Here is a 20,257-nt window from a genome sequence, read left to right as displayed (position 1 = left end):
GGGGTGGGGATTCCCAGAGATGGGGAGGCATGGGCATGGCTGCTTGCATCTGGGTCCAGGGCACAGAGCCTGGCCCAGGGCAGAGCCAGCACCACAGGTCCAATATGCCTCATGGGACCTGTGAAAGCAGATATCATCCCGTGGGGACCAGCTCCCCCAAGGGTGACTTCAGCCCTGAGCAAGATACACGGACTTACAGACTCACAGCACGTCACAGCCAGGGCTGGGACTGAGGAGAATATTTGAGAATTGACTGTGCTTCTCACCAGACCCTCTCCCTTCCTCATCCCCCCAACCCAGCTAACAGAGGGTCCTTTCTCACTTTGACCATTCACAAGCCCCCTCCTCCCTCTTCTCATTGGCCTCGCACCCGGCCTCTCGCTCTCCGCCACAGAGTGGTGGGTACTGCTGGGTTCCTCCCTGGCGTCTGCCTGCTGCACCTTCAGCCCAAGACAGTGCTTCTCTGGGCAGCTCTTCTCCAAGAAACTCCACTGCCCACACGAGGAAGGAGACTCCTCCCCGCTTCCCCTCACCTCCAGCTCACGTGTCCCGCTGCCCTCCTTCCTCCTCGGTCTTGGTTTGCTTCTTCCCTTCTCTTCATCATTGGGCCTCCTCTCTCCATCAGGGATTCCCTCTGGGACACAAGCCCCTGGCCCAGGCCCTCAAGCCTTCCACAATGAACCTAAGCCTTCGCCCAGGCCCTCAAGCCTTCCATAATGAAGCTAAGCCTTGGCCCAGGCCCTCAAGCCTTCCACAATGAACCTAAGCCTTGACCCAGGGCCTCAAGCCTTCCACAATGAACCTAAGCCTTGGCCCAGGCCCTCAAGCCTTCCACAATGAACCTAAGCCTTGGCCCAGGCCCTCAAGCCTTCTACAGTGAACCTAAACCTTCCCTTCCTCCCTTACCCTGAAAGACTCCCTTTGAGCAAACCACATATTTCTGTCTTCTGAGCCTGTTTCCCAATCTATAAAAGGAAGGGCTGATCCATACTTCAGTGAAGTGAGGAAGAAATGAAGCCGGGAGTATGAGGTGCTCAATGCAGCATGTGGTTCCCGGCAGCGATGCAGGAATGCTTACTATTGGAGCTTGTTTCCAGTCACCTCCTACCAGCTGTGATCTCACCCTGCTTTGAAGCTCTAGAATATTTTGCATCTCTCTTTCAGCATCCAAATTGGCTGTCTATTATAGGTGGCAAACTTCCCTAAGGCAGGAACTGCTTTTGTGTCCCTTTGGGTCCTACACAAAAGGTATTTGCTGAATGGAAATGAGGATGGCCCAGTAATGACCCATCCTGGGAAGGACAAACACTTCCCTGTGGCTGGAGATGCCCCCAAACCAACAAAGGCCAGCAGCTACCTTCTCACCTCAAAACTACCTCACCACCTGTCTCACACCTCATCCCCAGGCACTGGGCTACTTTTGCCACCTCCCAGTTCCTCCTGTCCCTCCAACACAGCAATCTTGGGCAGGAACAGGCCTGGATGAGCAGAGAAGACCCCTGACAATGGCCAAAGAAGAAGGTGTGCCCCAGTGGTTCCTGCCTTATCAGCTTGGCCACTCCACATGGCCTCAGGTCTTTGCACTGTGCAAATGGAATGCCACACTCGGGGAGTTTCCTTCCCAAGGCCTCTGGTGTCCTCTCCTACCAGGTGACCTCAGATGGAGCCACTCCACCCAGTAGAGATGTTAGCATTGCTGGTCCCCAGTGATCAGGGAGCAGACCCTTGAGGCAGCTCACAACTGCCCACCTCTTCCCAACAACCTTCAAGCTCTGCCTACAGAGGAATATGTGCAGAGGATGGCCCATGCTGTCCTGTCACACCCTTCCTCACCCCAGGAAAATAGGTGTCAACTTACAGCTGTCCATATAACTCAAGGCAAACAGAATCTGTTCAGGGTGGCAAAGCAGAGTCTTTGCCTATTCAATCCCCTTCCTCTGGGATGAGACCAAAATGATAGGATGGACCACGGGTACCATCCACACAAAGAGACGGGGTGAGCTCTTGGTCACAGGGACTGGACCCTACTGAAAAGTTGAGTGGGGGATAGGTTCATCAGCAAGCCAGCAGCCACCCCAGCCTAGCAGATTCCCTAGAAGCTCAAGATAAATTGCCATCTGTGCCCCTGAAAACTGCCTTGCCATTCCTCCTGCTCTCCTTGGTGTCCCTCCTCTGGCCAGGCCTGGTGGCACCTGGTGTCTCTCCCTAGAACAGCACTTATCCCCTGCCTTTGGCTGTCTCAACACAGATACAGAGCTGCTGGAGGGATCTGCCTCTCTATAGCCCCAACTGCCAACCATGCTGGCACATAGTAGCTGCTCAACAAAAATTTATTGACATGAATGAAGCAAAGAATTAGAATGTAGATTAAGACCTAGAATTTAAGCTTCTCCCATTGGTGCAAGGAGGAAGGAAGATGAAGCGTCCTTCTTCTGACATCCCAAACTGAGAACCTCCGGTCTCCCTGTCTTCCAGTTACCAAACCTCCGTATCAGACTCCTTCCTCTTCTTGCCCTTACCACCACGAAGCCTTTCCTGACTCCCCAGTCCCCAGAGACCTTTTCCCTCTCTGAACCCTCAAGCCTTGGTTGCCTCGGCCCTTCACCTGCTATTTGATTTGTACTATCTTGGTTCTTAATAATTTGCAAGCATGATTTCTTTCCCTATCCAGGACTGCAAACTCCAAAAAGGCAGCAAGGCTGTGTTCTGCTTTTTTGCATCCCCCAAAGAAGCAACACAGGGTGTGGCCCAAAGTCAGCATTTTGTAAATTAGTAAAATGACTGAGTGAATTGATGAATGGCTTAATTTCCAAGGGAAGGAGAGTTTCCACATTATCCCACAACTCCATACATACCTATGGGGCACAGGGAAACTCTCGTGTCCTCTCCAGAGCACACATGCACACGGCACATGCAGGAATATCCCACACACTCCCCTAAGGGTACACAGGACACTCTGGGTCCCCCGCAACCCCACACCTTCTGAGTGCCCTCTGCTCCCACTCCAAGAACATATGTTTCTTTCACATCTCTAGTGTAGGAGAAATAGCTCAGGGGCTAAGAGAGGCAGCCCAATGTAATCCTGACTTCGTCCTGTCTTGCTGGGAGGTTTGGCCCTATATGCCTCACATTTCTGTGTCTATTCCCTTTTCTTCTTTGTCCCTTTATTGTTACCATAAAACACATGTTTCAGCCTAGCATATAGGTATTCTCTATGATTCTCTTTGCTTTCCCTCGTGGTTACAAAATGGCTGCCACATCTCCAAGCATCCCATGTTTATATAACAATGTCCAAAGGCAGGAAGGACACACGGCTCTTTTGGTGTATGTCTATGTTTTGTCAAGAGAAATCATTCCCAGAGGTCTCTAGCTGACTCTTCCTTGAGTCTCAGCGGGCAGAACTGGGTCAATCACTGGCAAGGGAGATGGGATTACCATGTCTAGCCTAGAGCAAGCATGACTCATCTCTTAGGGCTGGTACCACCTTCCTTGAGCATACTGTTTGTTGATCAATATCTAAGCAAAATTGGGATTCTACTCACAAGGTAGAAAGCAGGGATGGCTACTGGGAAGGCAGCCAGCAATGTCTCCCACATCACCAAGAACTCTCAGACCAGAGCAGGTTTCATCCAGCTGGGAAAACAATAAAATGTGTTCAGTGGAGTACCAGGCACTTCATTTCATGTGAAAAATGCATTTTGAAAACCTGCACATTTTAAAGCTCATGCAAATTAAAACCAATCCTGACAGTGTCTGGTAGTAGTTTCTGTTTACTAGCTAAATTTGTAGCACCATGTGGTAGTACCATAAACAGTTTATAATTCACTTGGCCTGCCAGGTTTCAAATTATGCAATTTGTGAAGAATTTTTAAAACTTTTGGGGACTTGCGTTGTATCATGTGTTACATATAAATGAAGGCTTCATTAATACTTTTATTAATCTTTTAAAATAAAATCATATCTTAAAATTTATTAATATTTTATGCAAATTTTCTACTTTGCACAAAATATGATACTATCGCAAAGGTAAGTTGATCAGGCCAGCTGTGGTGTGTGTGAGTGGTAGGATGGGGCGAGGAGCAGCTGGGGTTCATTTTCCCAAAGCACAGGGAGGATGACGGGAAATAAAGGAATTAGTAAACCAGCAGCAAGACTTTAGGCAAATTACTCTCTGCCTCAGTTTACCTCATTTGGCTGGCTCGCTGGTTGAAAGGCCCCTTTTTGCTCTAAAAATCTATGGTTCTGTGGATCCCATAATGAGTGGAAAATTTTAGGATAAGCAACTACGTTTTAACACTGTCTTGCATGCTTTACATTTGAACCACACAAAAGTATTTTTATGTTCACTACTTTGCAAATAGTTAAGCAAATAGTCATTGGGAAGGACAGATGAGGTCACTCAGGAAGCCAGAGGCCAAGGAAAGCCTGATTCCCTCCCCCACAGAGCAGGTAATGTTGACCAGGTGGTAATGTTCCCACCTCTTGAGGGGGATGGGGTTGGATTCCATTCAAAACCTTCTTCCACCGCATGGCAGCCCCTAAATGCTCTCTCCACCTGCCCAGAAAACACTAGTGTGAGACTCCAGCAAGCTCCCTCTGGCTGCTCAGATAGCAGAGCCCTTTTTCCAAGTTTGGCTCTGGCTGCAGTGTGACTTGAGAACTGTCTGGCGACACTGAAGTAAGAGGAAGTCACCAGGCTCCACCCAGCCCCAGCACCCTCCTCCAAGGCCCCCTGCTCTGCAGGTAGAGAACAGAGGTCCAAAAGGAGAACTGAGGGTCACAGGGCTTTGGTCTAGCCTGGACACTGTTGCCTCATACAATATTTTGAATGAAGATGTTGAACTAGTTGACTTTTTAAAGTGGGATGTTTCTATATTTAAAACTTCATATTTCTGGCTTTTTGGAAAATGTGGATGATCTTGAAACATGAGGGCCCACATTCCTGCGTGGTAATAACCGGCCGGAGCAGGGTAAGTGCATCTTCCCTTGGGGGAGCATGTGCCTCCCAAATGCATTACAGTCCCACCACTCGTTCACCTCCCTGAAGCTATTTGGGTCTGAGACTCCCTGGTGCAGCCACAGGATGTTGAGTTCTTCCTGGGTGGGCTCGCCACACTCCTGCAGGCCTCATTCTTTCCAGGAAGCCAGCTGGTGCATTTCCCCTAAGGGACCGTGCTCTGGAGGGGGGGATGCCACCCCTCCCACTCCTCCATTATTTGTGGGTGCAGGCCTCCCTCTGCTCTGATGTGGGCTATTAATAACCCTGGGCAGCATTATTAGCCACCAAGTGCTCAGGTCACAGGAGGTGAGAGTCTCTGTTCTCTGCCCCGGTACCCTACACGAGGAGTCCGGTGGCCAATTGTGAAGGCTGGTGTTTGCATAGAAGTATCAACGTGTCAGAGACCCGCCCGCATCAGGGGGACAGTAAGCTGGATGCGAAGGGGCAGGAAAGCACAGTACAGCAAGAAGGACTGAAGGAACTGCAGTTGTTTAGCAGAGAAGAGAGAAGACCCAGGCAACGTGATGCCTTCTTCTGAGCACGTGAAGGGCCGTCATGTGAGAAGAGGGTTAGATGAGTTACTGCTGTTCATACCCTAATACAACCACTGCTAGTCGCCAGTAACAAATATCTACCTAGTGCTTCCTGCGTGCCAGGCACTGTTCCAAGAAGACACATTGACTAATTTTGACACAAAAAGTAATAAATGGAAGCATAGGGGCTTCCCTGGTGGCGCAGTGGTTGAGAGTCCGCCTGCTGATGCAGGGGACACGGGTTCGTGCCCCGGTCCGGGAAGATCCCACATGCCGCGGAGCGGCTGGGCCCGTGAGCCATGGCTGCTGAGCCTGTGCGTCCGGAGCCTGTGCTCTGCAACGGGAGAGGCCACAACAGTGAGAGGCCTGCGTACCACAAAACAAACAAACAAAAAACAAATAAATGGAAGCATAAGAAGATAGATTTTGGTTTAGCCGATACTGTCCAAAGATGGAAGGGGCTGCCCCAGTCAGTAGTGAGCTCACTGTCTCTGGAGGAATGCAAGTAGATACTGGAGACTACTGAGGTGCATCAAAAGGGTGGTTGTATTAAATGATTCTTAAGGTCTCTTTCATCCTCGACATTCTGTAATTCAGATATTTTAACCTCAGGGACCTCCCATGGGGACTGAGTGGGAAAGATGCAGTGCTGGGTTCAAATATCAGAGAGGCAAGGAATGAAGAGGTGCACTCAGCACTGTGGCTCTAATGTCAGGAAAGTGAGTCTGTCTGAGGTCAGGTCAAGGAGGACAGTGTGCATTCACACAAGTGCGCTCTGAAGTTCATATATGCAAATCTCTGGGAATGGATAGATATGCCAAGATAATCCGTTGTGCAAGAGACTTCCTGGGATCTTTGTGTGGCTCACCACCCCTGAGAATCAGACAGACCAGAGCTGATTAGCTTATGTGGTTAGGGTGGTGTTTTCCAAACTACTGGTTCGAACCCATTGGTGGGTTATGACATCAATTTGGTGGGTTGTAACTAGCACTAAAAGAAAAAATCAGAGTGCATCATAACTAATTGGTACACACTGTTTCTTTAAAGTGTAGATTCAATAATGCATGAGTGTATGTACCATATGTGTGCACTGAATTATGATGTGAAATTGGTGAATAAAAGCCAACCTCCTAGACCACCCTCTGATGGACTCTGTTCCCAGTTGTTCAAGGACAGACGGAACAAAAGTGCCCACAAAACTGAGAAGGCATCTTGAGACCGAAAATTGAGGCCGGCAGCTCCATACAATCCAGGGGTCAGTTTATTGCAGGGTGACTTACTCACAGGGGGTATCTGGACCAGGCAGACAACAATCCAGCTGCACCTGCAGCTACACTCTGTGCCGCCAAGGGGCCATTGGGACAATTTTATAGTTAACCCGGGGTAGGCGGGTAGGTGCTTGGAAACAGGACACGCATTCCTAAGATTTATGATGGGTAACTAGTCTCGTGGGTGCCAGGAATATGTCAGCAAAGGTCTTCATCATTGTTTGGGGGCTAACAGAGCATAGGGGTTACCAGGTCCAAATGATTATTAAGCAATATCTATTAACTACAAGGCTCTTGATGACAGAGAAGTGATTCACTGCATAGTACTTTTCCTGAGTAGTGTCACCAAAAGGACAGGAGAAATTGTATAAGGCCCAAGATGGCATCAGTTATGCTAACAGCCATACACCGGTCAAGGAGCCAGTGGCAGAATGCCCAGGCTGATCTCAGACTTTCATCAGGAAGATGCTGTCAATCTTCTCTTATGAGATTGGTCCCCTGAGTGTCCTGCCACTTGTAGACATACCTCTTCATAATGACAGCCACCGTTTCAGTGCTTTCATTGATCACACTCCTTACCTCACCTCAGGATTAAGCCAGAGCTTCTGACCCACTGAGCCTCTAGAGTCTGCCCAATAATCAGGTCTGTTCCCTTGACCCTTCCATCTCAGCACTTTGATGCCTCTCACCCAGGATTGACTAAGTGCCTGAATTATGGCAAGGAATTAGCTGCATAATCCGTATCCCCCCTTCCCAGTTTCCTGAGTTACTTAACCTGCTGAATAGATTTATTTACTATTATCTGCAGACTGAAGAAACTGACCAAAGGTGGGGTGGGGGGAAAGAACAGTGGTGTGGTCTATGGCAAAGCTGTGCTGAGCTGTTCTCCTCACAGTAGCTGCCTACCAGGGACAGCTGTTCCTCAAGGACCCTTCTGGAAGACAACTGGCCATCAGTATTTGTGGAGCAGAAGTACCCTGTTGGCGCTCACCTGAGGCCTGGAGCAGATTGTTTAGACACCATTTCACAAGAACTGGAGTTGGGGCAGAGTTATACAACGCCTTTTGCCTTACATTGGAACTTCTTCTGTCAACAACCCATTTCGACCCACTCTGATTTGTGATGAGTGCCCTGAATGGGCATTAAAAACCAGGATGCTATGACTCATGTAGCTTGAAACTAGGATGGGTTTGTTTTGAAGTTGAATGCCAATAATAAATCAGTGTATGCTTCAAAGACTTAAATTTTCTACAATTTTTGGAACAGGTAATATATGGACATATTACAAAATTCCAAGGAATGACAGAAGGTAGACCCTTCTCACTGCAAGTGAAATGCAAGTCTCCCTCCCTCCTCTTCCCCACTCAACCAATTCCCACCCCCACCCCCAGCCCTGCGCACACCATTGAAACCACTGTCATCAGTTTCTTAAGTATTCCTCCAGAGATAGAACATTCTACATATATTATCTCAAATCGCTTAGTAGTTTTCTCAAAGAAGGGTAGCAATGGTCCACAGTAGACCAGACACCTGTGTCTAAAGCCTGAATGACATTGATCGAAATAGGGAGACTCAGACCTTCAGTCTGCTGTGGGAAAACCTGGGTCCATAATACATGCTATTTGTATAAACAGAGTAGATTATATTCTGGTCCATTATGAATGAATAAACAAATATATTTCAAGCATTAGCTATGTGCTGAAAGTAACAATGGCTGATGTCTGTTGAGCACTTACTAAGCCCTCATATACATCATTTCACTTCATCCTGGTGATAACTTGGGAGGTGTGTGTGGATTGGCTTCCTCAGCCCCTGTAGCATCCTCCTGTGTACCTTCCTACTGCAGGAGCTAGAAAGCAGCCTGCAGCTGATGCTCTGGTTCCACCAATTAAAAGGACTTGCTTGAATTTTGGAACATGGGAGGAAAGCAGACACTGTTTCTCTGCTGTTTTCTGCACTAAACTCTGATTGATATAAACATCTATGAGGTGGATACTATTATTATATCTGTTTAACATAGAAATTGAGGCACAGTGTAGCTAAGTAACTTGCCTGGAGCCAGGATTTGAACCTGAGCAAGATGACTCCTTTATTACACATTGCTAGGTGCTTTCACAAACCTTTCCCCTTTTAATCTTGTTGGGTCAAATATGAATCACTGCTATTTACAGATAGAGAAACTGGGGCTCAAGTGAGTTTCTCATCCAAGGTTGCATGGCTAATAAATGAAAGAGCCAAAAAGCCAGTAGTTTCTGACCCCTATTCTAGTTCTTATTCCACACTTCCAAATACTGCCTGAGTAGTTTCTTTAGGAGAATTCAAAGTTTTCAGGAAAATTGGCAGTCCAAATGTCTGCTAGTGACTTTATCTTAGCTAAAGATGCAGACTTGAGGGTGTGGCCAAGATGGCAGAATAGGAAGACCCTGAGCTCACCTTCTCCCACTGGCACACCAAAATTACAACTATGTACAGAGAAACAGTCGATGAGAATGAACTGAAGACCAGCAGAAAAGATTTTTCACAACTAAAGGTATAATGAAGGAACCACAACAAGACAGGTAGGAAGGGTGAGATGTGGTATAGTCAAGACCCATACACATGGGTAGGTGACCCACAAATGAAAGATAATCACAGTTGCAGAGGTTCTCCCCAAAGAGTGAGGGGTCTGAGCCACACATTGGGCTCCCCAGCCCTAGGGGTCCTGCACTTGGGAGATGCACCCCCAGAACATCTGGCTTTGAAGGCTGGGGGCTTGCATACAGGAGAGCCAGCCGTAGGAAACAGAGACTCTGTTGTTAAAGGGTACACAAAATCTCACCTGCTCTGAGACCCAGCACAGAGGCAGTAATTTGAAAGGAGCCTGGGTCAAACCCACTTGCTGATCTTAGAGGTCCTCCCAGAGAGGCAGGAGGCAAATGGGACTCCCCCTGAAGACAAAGATGCTGGTGGCACCATTGTGGGGAACTCATTCTACCACAAACACACCAGTGCTGGCAAATGCCATTCTGGAGTCTTCTCTCTAGCCTATTAGCACCAGGGGATTACCACCCACCAGCCAGTCAGTACCAGTCCTGAGACCGCCCCCCCTCCGGCCACAGGCAGAGCAGCCAGGTTAGTGGTGACCTGGATCCACCCACCAGTGGACCAGCCCCAGCCCCAGGATCTCCTCGGCCCCACAGCCAGCTGTACTAAGATCTGGCCCTACCCACCAGCAAGCAGGCAGCCTCTGCACAAAGTAGGGCCTGGCAGCCAACAGAGCTGGTGGTGAGCCCCATCTACCAGTGTGCCCATGGTAGTCCACCTGCCACAACAGGAGGACACATGCAGCCCATATATGGGGCATCCCTAGAGCATATAGCTCTGGTGACCAAAGGGAAGTAAGTGTGCTGCTGTGTCCCATAGGATGTCTCCTACATAAGGCCACTTCTCCAAGATTGTGAAATGTAACCAACCTACCTAATACATAGAAATAAAAACAGAGAATTAGGCAACATGAGGTAACAGAGGAATATCTGCAAAATGAAGGAACAAGATAAAACCCCAGAAGAAGAACTAAGCTAAGTGGAGATAAGTAATCTACCTGATAAACATTCAAGGTAAGTATCATAAAGATGTTCAATGAACTTGGGAGAAGAATGGATGAACACAGTGGGAAGTTTAACAAAGAGTTAGAAAATATAAAGAAGAAACAAACAGAACTAAAGAATACAATAACTGAAATAAAAACACACTAGAAGGAATCGACAGATTAGATGATACACAGGAACAGACCAGCAAACTGGAAGACAGAGTAGTGGAACTCACCCAAGCTCATCAGGAAAAAAAAAGAATTTTAAAAAATGAAGGTAGTTTAAGAGACATCTGGGACAACATCAAGCATACTAACATTTGCACTGTAGGGGTCCCAGAAGAAGAAGAGAGAGAGGAAGGGGCAGAGACTATATTTGAAGAGATAATAGCTAAAAACTTTCCTAATCTGGGGAAAGAAACATACATCCAGGTCCAGGAAGCACAGAGTCCCAAACAAGATCAACCCAAAGAGATTGAAACCAAGATACATTTGTAATTAAAATGACAAAAATTAAAGATAAAGAGAGAATCTTAAAAGTAGCAAGGGAAAAGCAACTAGTTACATACAAGGGAACTCCCACAAGACTACCAGCTGACTTTTTAGTAGAAGCTTTGCAGGCTAGAAGGAAGTGGCATGATATATTTAAAGTGATGAAAAGAAAAAAATCATATGACCAAGAATATTCTACCAGGCAAGGCTATCATTCAGATTTGAAGGAGAGATAAATAGTTTTATAAACAAGCAAAAGCTAAAATTGTTCAGCAGCACTAAACCAGCTTTACAAGAATTGTTAAAGGAACTTCTCTAAGCAGGAAAGAAAAGACCACAACTAGAAATATGAAAATAAAGAAAGGAAAACATATCACTGGTAAAGGTAAATATACAGTAAAAGTAGTAGATCAACCACTTATAAAGCTGGTAGGAAGGTTAAAAGACAGAAGTAGTAAAATCATCTGTATCTACAATAAGTAGTTAAGGGATAGACAAAACAGAAAGATGTAAAATATGACGTCAGAAACATTAAATGTGGCAGGGGGAATAAAAATGCAGGGTTTGTTAGAATGTGTACAAATTTAAGAGATCAACTTAATCATATATGTTATATATTTTATACATTTATATAGTTATAGTTATTATAAACCGCATGGTAACCACAAACCAAAAATCTATAATAGATATACTCACAAAAAAGAGAAAGAAATTTAAAAAATAACACTAAAGATAGTCATCAAATCACAAGGGAAGAGAGCAAAAGAAGAAAGAAAAAAAAGAACTATAAAAACAACCAGAAAACAATTAACAAAATGGCAATAAGTACATAACTATCAATAATTATTTTAAATGTAAATGGACTAAATGTTCCAATCAAAACACATAGAGTGGCTGATTGGATTAAAAAACAACAACAAGACCCATATATATATGCTGCCTCTAAGAGACTCACTTCAGATCTAAAGGTACACACAGAATGAAAGTAAGAGTATGGAAAAAGGTATTCCATGCAAATGGAAACAGAAAGCTGGGGTAGCAATACAATCAGACAAGATGGAACTTAAAACAAGAGACAAAGAAGGACATTACATAATGATCAAGTGATCAATCCAACAAAAAGATATAACAATTGTAAATATATATGCACCGAACATAGGAGCACCTAAATACATAAAGCAAATATTAACAAACATAAAGGTAGACACTAACAGTAAGACAATAATACTAGGGGACTTTAACACCCCACTGACATCGATAGACAAATCATTCAGGCAGAAAATCAGTAAGGAAACACTGACCTTAAATGACACAGATCAGACAGACTCCATATATCTGTAAACATTCCATCCAAAAGCAGCAGAATACGTATTCTTTTCAAGCGCACACTGAATATTCTCCAGGATAGATCACATGGTAGGCCACAAAACAAGTCTCAATAAATTAAAAAAATTTTTTAAAATAAATCTATTTATTTATTTATTTTTGGCTGCATTGGATCTTTGTTACTGAACACAGGCTTTCTCTAGTTGTGGTGAGGGGGGACTACTCTTTGTTGCAGTGCACGGGTTTCTCCTTGCAGTGGCTTCTCTTGTTATGGAGCATGGGCTCCAGGCACACAGGCTTCAGTAGTTGTGGCACTCGGGCTCAGTCGTTGTGGCTCACAGGCTCTAGAGCACAGGCTCAGTAGTTGTGGCACATGGGCTTAGTTGCTCCACGGTATGTGAGATCTTCCCGGACCAGGGCTCAAACCCATGTCCCCTGCATTGGCAGGATGATTCTTAACCACTGCACCACCAGGGAAGTCACAAGCCTCAATAAATTTAAGAAGACTGAAATAGTATCAAGCATCTTTTCTGACCACAATGATATGAGACTAGAAATCAACTACAAGAATAAAACTGCAAAAACACAAACACATGTAGGTCAAACAACATGCTACTAAACAACCAATGCATCACTGAAAATATCAAAAAGAAAATTAAAAAAAAATACCTGGAGACAAGTGAAAATGGAAGCACAATGATCCAAAATCTATGGAAAGCAGGAAAAACAATTCTAAGACAGAAGTTTATAGTGATACAGGCCTACCTCAGGAAACGAGAAAAATCTCAAATAAACCATCTCACCTTACACCTAAAGGTACTAGAAAAAGAAGAACAAACAAACCAAAAGTTACTAGAAGGGAAAAAAGCAGAAAGTTTAGAGCAGAAATAAATGAAATAGATACTAAAAAACAATTTAAAAAATCAATGAAACTAAGAGCTGGTTCTTGGAAAAGATTTTTAAAAATTGCTAAAGCTTTTGCCAGCCTCATCAAGAAAAAGAGAGAGGGTCCAAATAAATAAAATCAGAAATGAAAGAGAAGTTACAACTGATATCACAGAAATACAAAGGATCATAAGAGATTACTACAAACAATTATACACCAGTAAAATGGACAACCTAGATGAAATGGATAATTCCCTAGAAATGTACAATGTCCCAAGACTGAATATAGAAAAAATAGAAACTGTGAACAGATCAATTACCAGTAATGAAGTTGAATCAGTAATAAAATTTTTTTAAAAGCCAACAAACAAAAATCCAGGACAAGATGGCTTCACAGGTGAATTCTACCAAACATTTAAAGAAGAGCTAACACCTATCCTTCTGAAATTCCTTCCAAAAACTGCAGAGGAAGGAATGCTTCCAAACTCATTCCACTAGGCCAGCATCACCCTGACACCAAAACTGGACAAAGACGCTATAAAAAAAAAAAAGAGAGAGAGAAGAGTACAGGCCAAATCACTGATGAACATAGATATAAAAATCCTCAATAAAATATTAACAAACTGATTCAACAATACACTAAAAGGCTCATACACCATGATTAAGTGGGATTTATCTCTGGGATGCAAGGATGTTTCAATATCCACAAATCAATCAACGTGACACATCATATTAACAAATTGAAGAATAAAAACCATATGATCATCTTAGTAGACGCAGAAAAAGCTTTTGACAAAATTCAACATCCATCTATGATTAAAAAAAAAAACTCTCCAAAAGTGGGCATAAAGGGAACATACCTCAACATAATAAAGGCCATATATGAGAAACCCACAGCTAACATTATACTCAATGGTGAAAAGCTGAAACAATTTCCTCTAAGATCAAGAACAAAACAAGTATGCCAACTCTCACTACTTTTATTCAGCATAGTATTGGTAGTCCAAGCCATAGTCCAGCCACATCAGACAAGAAAAAGATATAAAAAGAATCAAAATTGGAAAGGAAGAAGTAAAACTGTCACTGTTTGCAAATGATGTGATACTATATATAGAAAATCCTAAAGACACCACCAAAAACTATTAGAATAAATGAATTCAGTAAAGTTGCAGGATACAAAATTAATATACATAAATCTGTTGTGTTTCTATACACTAACAATGAACTATCAAAAAGAGAAATTAAGAAAACAATTCCATTTTACAATTCCATCAAAAAGAATAAAACACCTAGGAATAAATCTAACCAAGGAGGTAAAAGACCTGTACTCAAAAAAGGCTCTAAGACATTGATGAAAGAAATTGAAGATGATGGAAACAAATGAAAAGATATACCATGCTCACAGATTGGAAGAATTAATATTGTTAAAATGGCCATACTATCCAAGGTAATATACACATTCAATACAATCCCTATCAAAAATCTAATGGCATTTTTCACAGAACTAGAACAAATAATTCTAAAATTTGTATGGAAACACAAAAGACCTTAAATAGCCATAACAGTCTTGAGAAAGAAGAACAAAGTTGGAGGTATCATGCTCTCTGATTTCAAACTATACTATGAAGCTACAGTAATCAAAACAGTATGGTACTGGCACAAAAATAGACACATAGATCAATGGAACAGAATAGAGAGCCCAGAAATAAACCCACACTTATATAGCCAATTAATCTAAGACAGAGGAGACAAGAGTATACAATGGAAAAAAGCTAGGGACTTCCCTGGTGGTCCAGTGGTTAAGAATCCACCTTCCAATGCAGGGGATGCATGTTTGATCCCTGGTCAGGGAATTAAGATCCCACATGCTGTGGGGCAACTAAGCCCATGTGCCACAACCACTGAGTCCGCGTGCTCTGGAGTCCACGCACCACAACTAGAGCCTGCGCACTGCAACTACTGAGCCCGCACGCCAAAACTAGAGAGAAGCCCACGCGCCACAACTACAGAAGATCCCGCATGTTGCAACTAGGACCCGACACAGCCAAATAAATAAATAAATTTTTAGAAAAGAGAGAAAAGATAGCCTCCTTAATAAATGATGTTGGGAAAACTGGATAGCTACATGCAAAAGAATCATACTGGACTACTTTCTCACACCATATACAAAAATAAATTCAAAATGGATTAAAGACTTAAATATACGACCTGAAACTATACAACTCCTAGAAGAAAACACAGGGAGTACACTCTTTGACATCAGTCACAGCAATGTTTTTTTGGACCTGTCTCCTCAGGCAAGGCAAACAAAAGCAAAAATAAACAAATGGGACCACATCAAACTAAAAGCTTTTGTACAGCAAAGGAAATTATCAACAAAACAAAAAGGCAATCTACTGAGTGGGAGAAGATATTTGCAAATGATATATCTGATAAGGGGTTAATATCCAAAATATACAAAGAACTCATACAACTCAAAAAAATCCAAACAACCAGATTAAAAAATGGGCAGAGAACCTGAATATTTAGACATTTCTTCAAAGAAATACAGATGGCCAACAGACACATAAAAAGATGCGCAACATCACTAATCACCAGGGAAATGCAAGTCAAAACCACAATATCACCTCACATCTGTCAGAATGGCTATCATCAAAAACAAAAATAATAAGTGTTGGCAAAGATGTGGAGAGAAAGGAACACTTGTGCACTGTTGGTGGGAATGTAAATTGGTACAGCCACTACGGAAAACTGTATGGAGGTTCCTCAAAAAATTAAAAATAAAACTACCATAGGATCCAGCAATTCCACTTCTAGGTATTTTTCCAAAGAAAACACAGACCCTAATTTGAAAAGATATGTGCACCCTAATGTTCATAGCAACATTATTTACAATAGCCAAGATATGGAAGCAACCTAAGTGTCAATTGATAGATGAATGGATGTATATATATGTATATATGTGGTGTATATATATACAATGGAATACTACTCAGCAATAAAAAATAAAATTTTGCCATTTGTGACACCATGGATGGACCTGGAGTCAAATAAATCAGACATAGAAAGATACACACTGTATGACTTCACTTATATGTAGAATCTAATAACCAAAACAAATGAATGAACAAAACAGACTCATAGATACAGAAAACAAACAGAGGGTTGCCAGAGCAGGGGGGAAAGGGTGGATAGATGAAATAGGTGAGGGTGATTAGAAGGTACAAACTCCCAGTTATAAAATAAATGAGTCATATGGATGCAATGAACAGCTCAGGGAATATAGCCAACAATATTGTAATATCTTTGTATGGTGACAAGTGGTAACTGGACTTATTGTGGTGATTATTTTGTAATGTATAGAAATAACAAATCACTATTTTGTGCACCTGGAACTAACATAGTGTTGTAGGCCAATTAGAGTTCAATAAAGAAGGGGAGAAGGGGCAGTGAGCATGAGAAAGGGGGTGAGGGAGAGAGGGAGAAAGAGAAAAAGAAAAAAAGATACAGACTCACTGTGAAAGGTAAGTGAGAAGAGGAGACCCTCCCGTAGCTCTCTTGCCTCACACACATCTGAGGATTATCCTGTCTCAAAGGAGAAAATTTAACTTCCTGCACATCAGAAATGAAGTTCACATTGGCTATTTTCCTTGACATCAGCATATGGTGTCTGTTGAAAATATTCCACAAGGTTGAATGGTCAGGCTAACCAAGAGGGATCCAAAAGATGACTTGTTACTCCAAAAGAACAAACTCTGGACAGTGACTCTTTTCTTTCCCATACTAAGGCTCCAGGTTGCACTGGACTTTCTGCGGAACAGGTTTTGGTCTAAAAAGGTATTTGCCAGGGATTTCCTTGGCAGTCCAGTGGTTAAGACTCTGCACTCCCAATGCAGGGGATGCGGGTTCGATCCCTGGTCAGGGAACTAAGATCCTGCATGTCAGGCAGTGTGGCCAAAAAAATAAAATAAAATAAAATAAAAGATATTTGCCAGACTCAACTCCAACTAGCTTATGTATATTTCCAACACCTAATCCACCAACAAAAGACCATGATTTGTCATCTTTGAGGGTATTCAAAACATGTAACACAGATTTTTAAAGTAATTCAAAACAGAATAGAGTCAAAAGATATTTTAAGGTGTGACAATATTCTTTGGAATTGGCTCCCAGAAGTAAGTGAAAGAATGGCAAATACCCATTTGGACTCAGAACTTCTGGTCTATTATATGAAAGTTCATTAGTTTGTAGTCATTTCTTATAAATAATAATGTTCTGGTCTATGAAAATTCATTTTTGAAAGATTCATAACAACCATATTGATCATTTAGGATGATTTTGGTCCTAAGCAACACAAAATCCAACACAAACTGGTTTAAGAAATAAAGGGGATTTCTTTTTGGCCCGCTGCCTCTTTTGACTTCCCCCTATTCTGGGTCCTCTCATAATAGTCTTTCCCACCCCCATCACATCCAATACCCAACAGCTTCTCTTCTTGCCTCCAGTTGCTATGAATGAGCTGCTCATGACTTTATCTAAGACCATCTCTCCACATGTGCACAGGATCCTGTCCCCTCTCTCTCAACACACCAATGATCCCCTCTCAATTACTTCCTACTTTAGCAAACCAACATGGTATAATTTTTCCTGATGTCAAAAATCAAAACAAAACTTCTTGACTTCATAACCCCCTCCAGCTTCAATCACATTTTTCTTCCTTCTTTGATGGTAAAAAGTCCCTGATAGATTTCTCCATTCTCCTGGACTTCAATTCCTCACTTCATTTCAGTGAGTTCTGATTCCACTAGTTGAACAACACAGTTATTCTTAGGTTTACCAATGACTTTCTTGTTGCTAAATCCAGCAGTCAGTTTTTCATCTTCATGGTAATCTACCAGCAGCATTTGATACAGTTGACTACCCTGCCTTTTTTGGAAATCCTTTCTTTTCTTGGATTTCAGGATAACCCTTTCTTGGTTCTTCTCTTCCTTTGTTGTCCACTCTTTCCTGATCTGCTTTGCTAATTTCTTCCTCATCATGCTGATCTTTAAACCCTGGAGTACACCTGGGTTTGGTTCTGGGCCTGTTCCTCTTCTACAGGTATATTCACACCTTGGTTGATTTTACCCACACCCATAACTTCATACACCATCTATATCCTTTCAAATGTTGAATGATTTCTCTCCAGAACTCTAGGTGCATATCTAACTGGCTAGTGAACATTTCCACTTGCATATCTAATGGACATCTGCAACTTAATGTGTCCAAACCAAAACTACTGACAGTTCTGTTTCCAGGATAGCTCAGTAAGCTCCTATGAGACAGACTCCTGTAGATAATAACTATGAACTCTTAAAAACTACCAGTTACCTGAAGGCCCTGGAGAGTGAACAGAAGCAAGCAGTTTCTGGAGAGGAATCAACACTTGGAAAAAGCAAATGCACAGGGTGTGTTTCCTGTTTTGTTTTTGTTTTTGTTTTTGTTTTGCCTGAAGCAGGCTACAGTAGAGTCACAACGGGCAGATAAAATGATAGAAAACCTGCACTCCTTCTGCCTGAAGAATCAAAGGAGAGAGTTTAAGGCAGCCACAGCCTTTAGAACGTGAGGGGAGGAATCCAGGAAAAGAGAGACCCAGAGAAGAAGAACCACACATTTTATATATAAACTCTGTCCAGTTCTCTGGCCAATTCCTGAAATGTAGTACATGAGGCAGGCTTAAGAGGCCCAGACAAGAATAAAAGAACTTAACTGAGTTTTGAACTGTGGCCCAAGAGACAGTTTATAGTTTGATACAATCAAGTTGACTGCCTGCTAAAGCAAACAAACAGTCCAGCATTTTTGGGGAGTTGTAGAACAGAATCCAGAGTCTGCACAAATTAATCACAATGTCCAGCATATCCCAAAATTTCTCAACACATGAAACAAGTGGAAAATGTGACCTATACTCAAAAGACAATCAACAGAAACTGAGATGACCCAGATGTTAGAATTAGCAGATCATAATTTTAAAGTAAGCTGTTATAACTATGCTTCATGAAGTAAGCCGTCATATGTTTGTAAACAATGAAAAGATAGAAAACAGCAGAGAAATAAACTCTATTTTAAAAAAACTAAATGGAAATTCTAGAACTGAAAAAGATAATATTTGAAATAAAAAATTTACTGACTAGGCTTAACAACAAAATGGGGATAACAGAGGAAAGAGTCAATGACCTTGATATTAGACCAGTAGAAAGCAACCAATCTGAAGAACAAAGAGGAAAAAAGATTGGAAAAAAAAATGAACAGAGCCTCAGAGGCTTAAGAAACACTATCAAAATGTTTAACATATGTAACTGGAATCCCAGAAGGAAAGGGGAGAGACTACTGGACAGAAAAAAAAATAAGAAATAGCCCAAATTTCCCCCAAATTTGGTGAAAAATATACATTTACAGATTCAAGAAGCCCAGTATACCCCAAGCAAGATAAATACAAAGAAAACTTCCTCAAGGCATGCTGTAGTTAAACTGCTAAAAACCAAAGATGAAGAGAAAATTTTGAAAGTAGCCAGAGAAAAAGGATACATTACATATAGGGGGAAAAAAACCCAACTCAAATGACCCTGACTTCTCACCAGAAATAATGGAGGCCAATATCCAATAAGGGGTTAACATCCAAAATATACACAAAATTTGTATAGATACCAAGGGGGGTGGGGGCATGGGATGAATTGGGTGATTGGGATTGACATATATACACTATTATGTATAAAATAGATAACTAATGAGAACCTACTCTATAGCACAGGGAACTCTACTCAGTGCTCTGTGGTGACCTGAATGGGAAGGAAATCCAAAAAAGGGGGATATATGTATATGTATAGCTGATTCACTTTGCTATACAGCAGAAATTAACACAACATTGTAATGCAACTATACTCCAATAAAAAATATATATACACAAAATTTTATACAACTCAATAGCAAAAAAACATATAACCCAATTTAAAATGAGCAAATGACCTGAATAGGCATGTTTCCAAAGAAGGTATACAGATGGTCAACAGGTACATGAAAAGGTGCTCAACACCACTAATCATCAGGGAAATTATCAAAAAAAAAAAAAGAGAGAGAGAGAGAAAAATGCCAATGAGGATGTGGAGAAAAGGGAACCCTGTGCACTGCTGGTGGGAATGTAAAGTGGTAC

The 20,257-nt window shown here is 42.4% G+C and overlaps 1 protein-coding gene across 1 annotated transcript in view; it reads right to left on the bottom strand.

Moving 5' to 3' along the window:
• Nucleotides 1-20,257, bottom strand: part of PLB1 (phospholipase B1) — a 193,667-nt gene that overhangs the window by 143,348 nt on the left and 30,062 nt on the right. The window contains exon 4 of the mRNA XM_082643282.1: nt 3,543-3,633. The gene's annotated coding sequence lies outside the window, so the exon portion shown is untranslated. The remainder of the gene's footprint in view (nt 1-3,542; nt 3,634-20,257) is intronic.

The sequence above is a fragment of the Mesoplodon mirus genome (genome assembly GCF_964341445.2).
Source record: "Mesoplodon mirus genome assembly, chromosome: 14".
NCBI lineage: Eukaryota > Metazoa > Chordata > Mammalia > Artiodactyla > Ziphiidae > Mesoplodon > Mesoplodon mirus.
The sequence above is the reverse complement of the archived record's forward strand: the minus strand, read 5'-3'. Positions and strand labels throughout refer to the sequence as shown.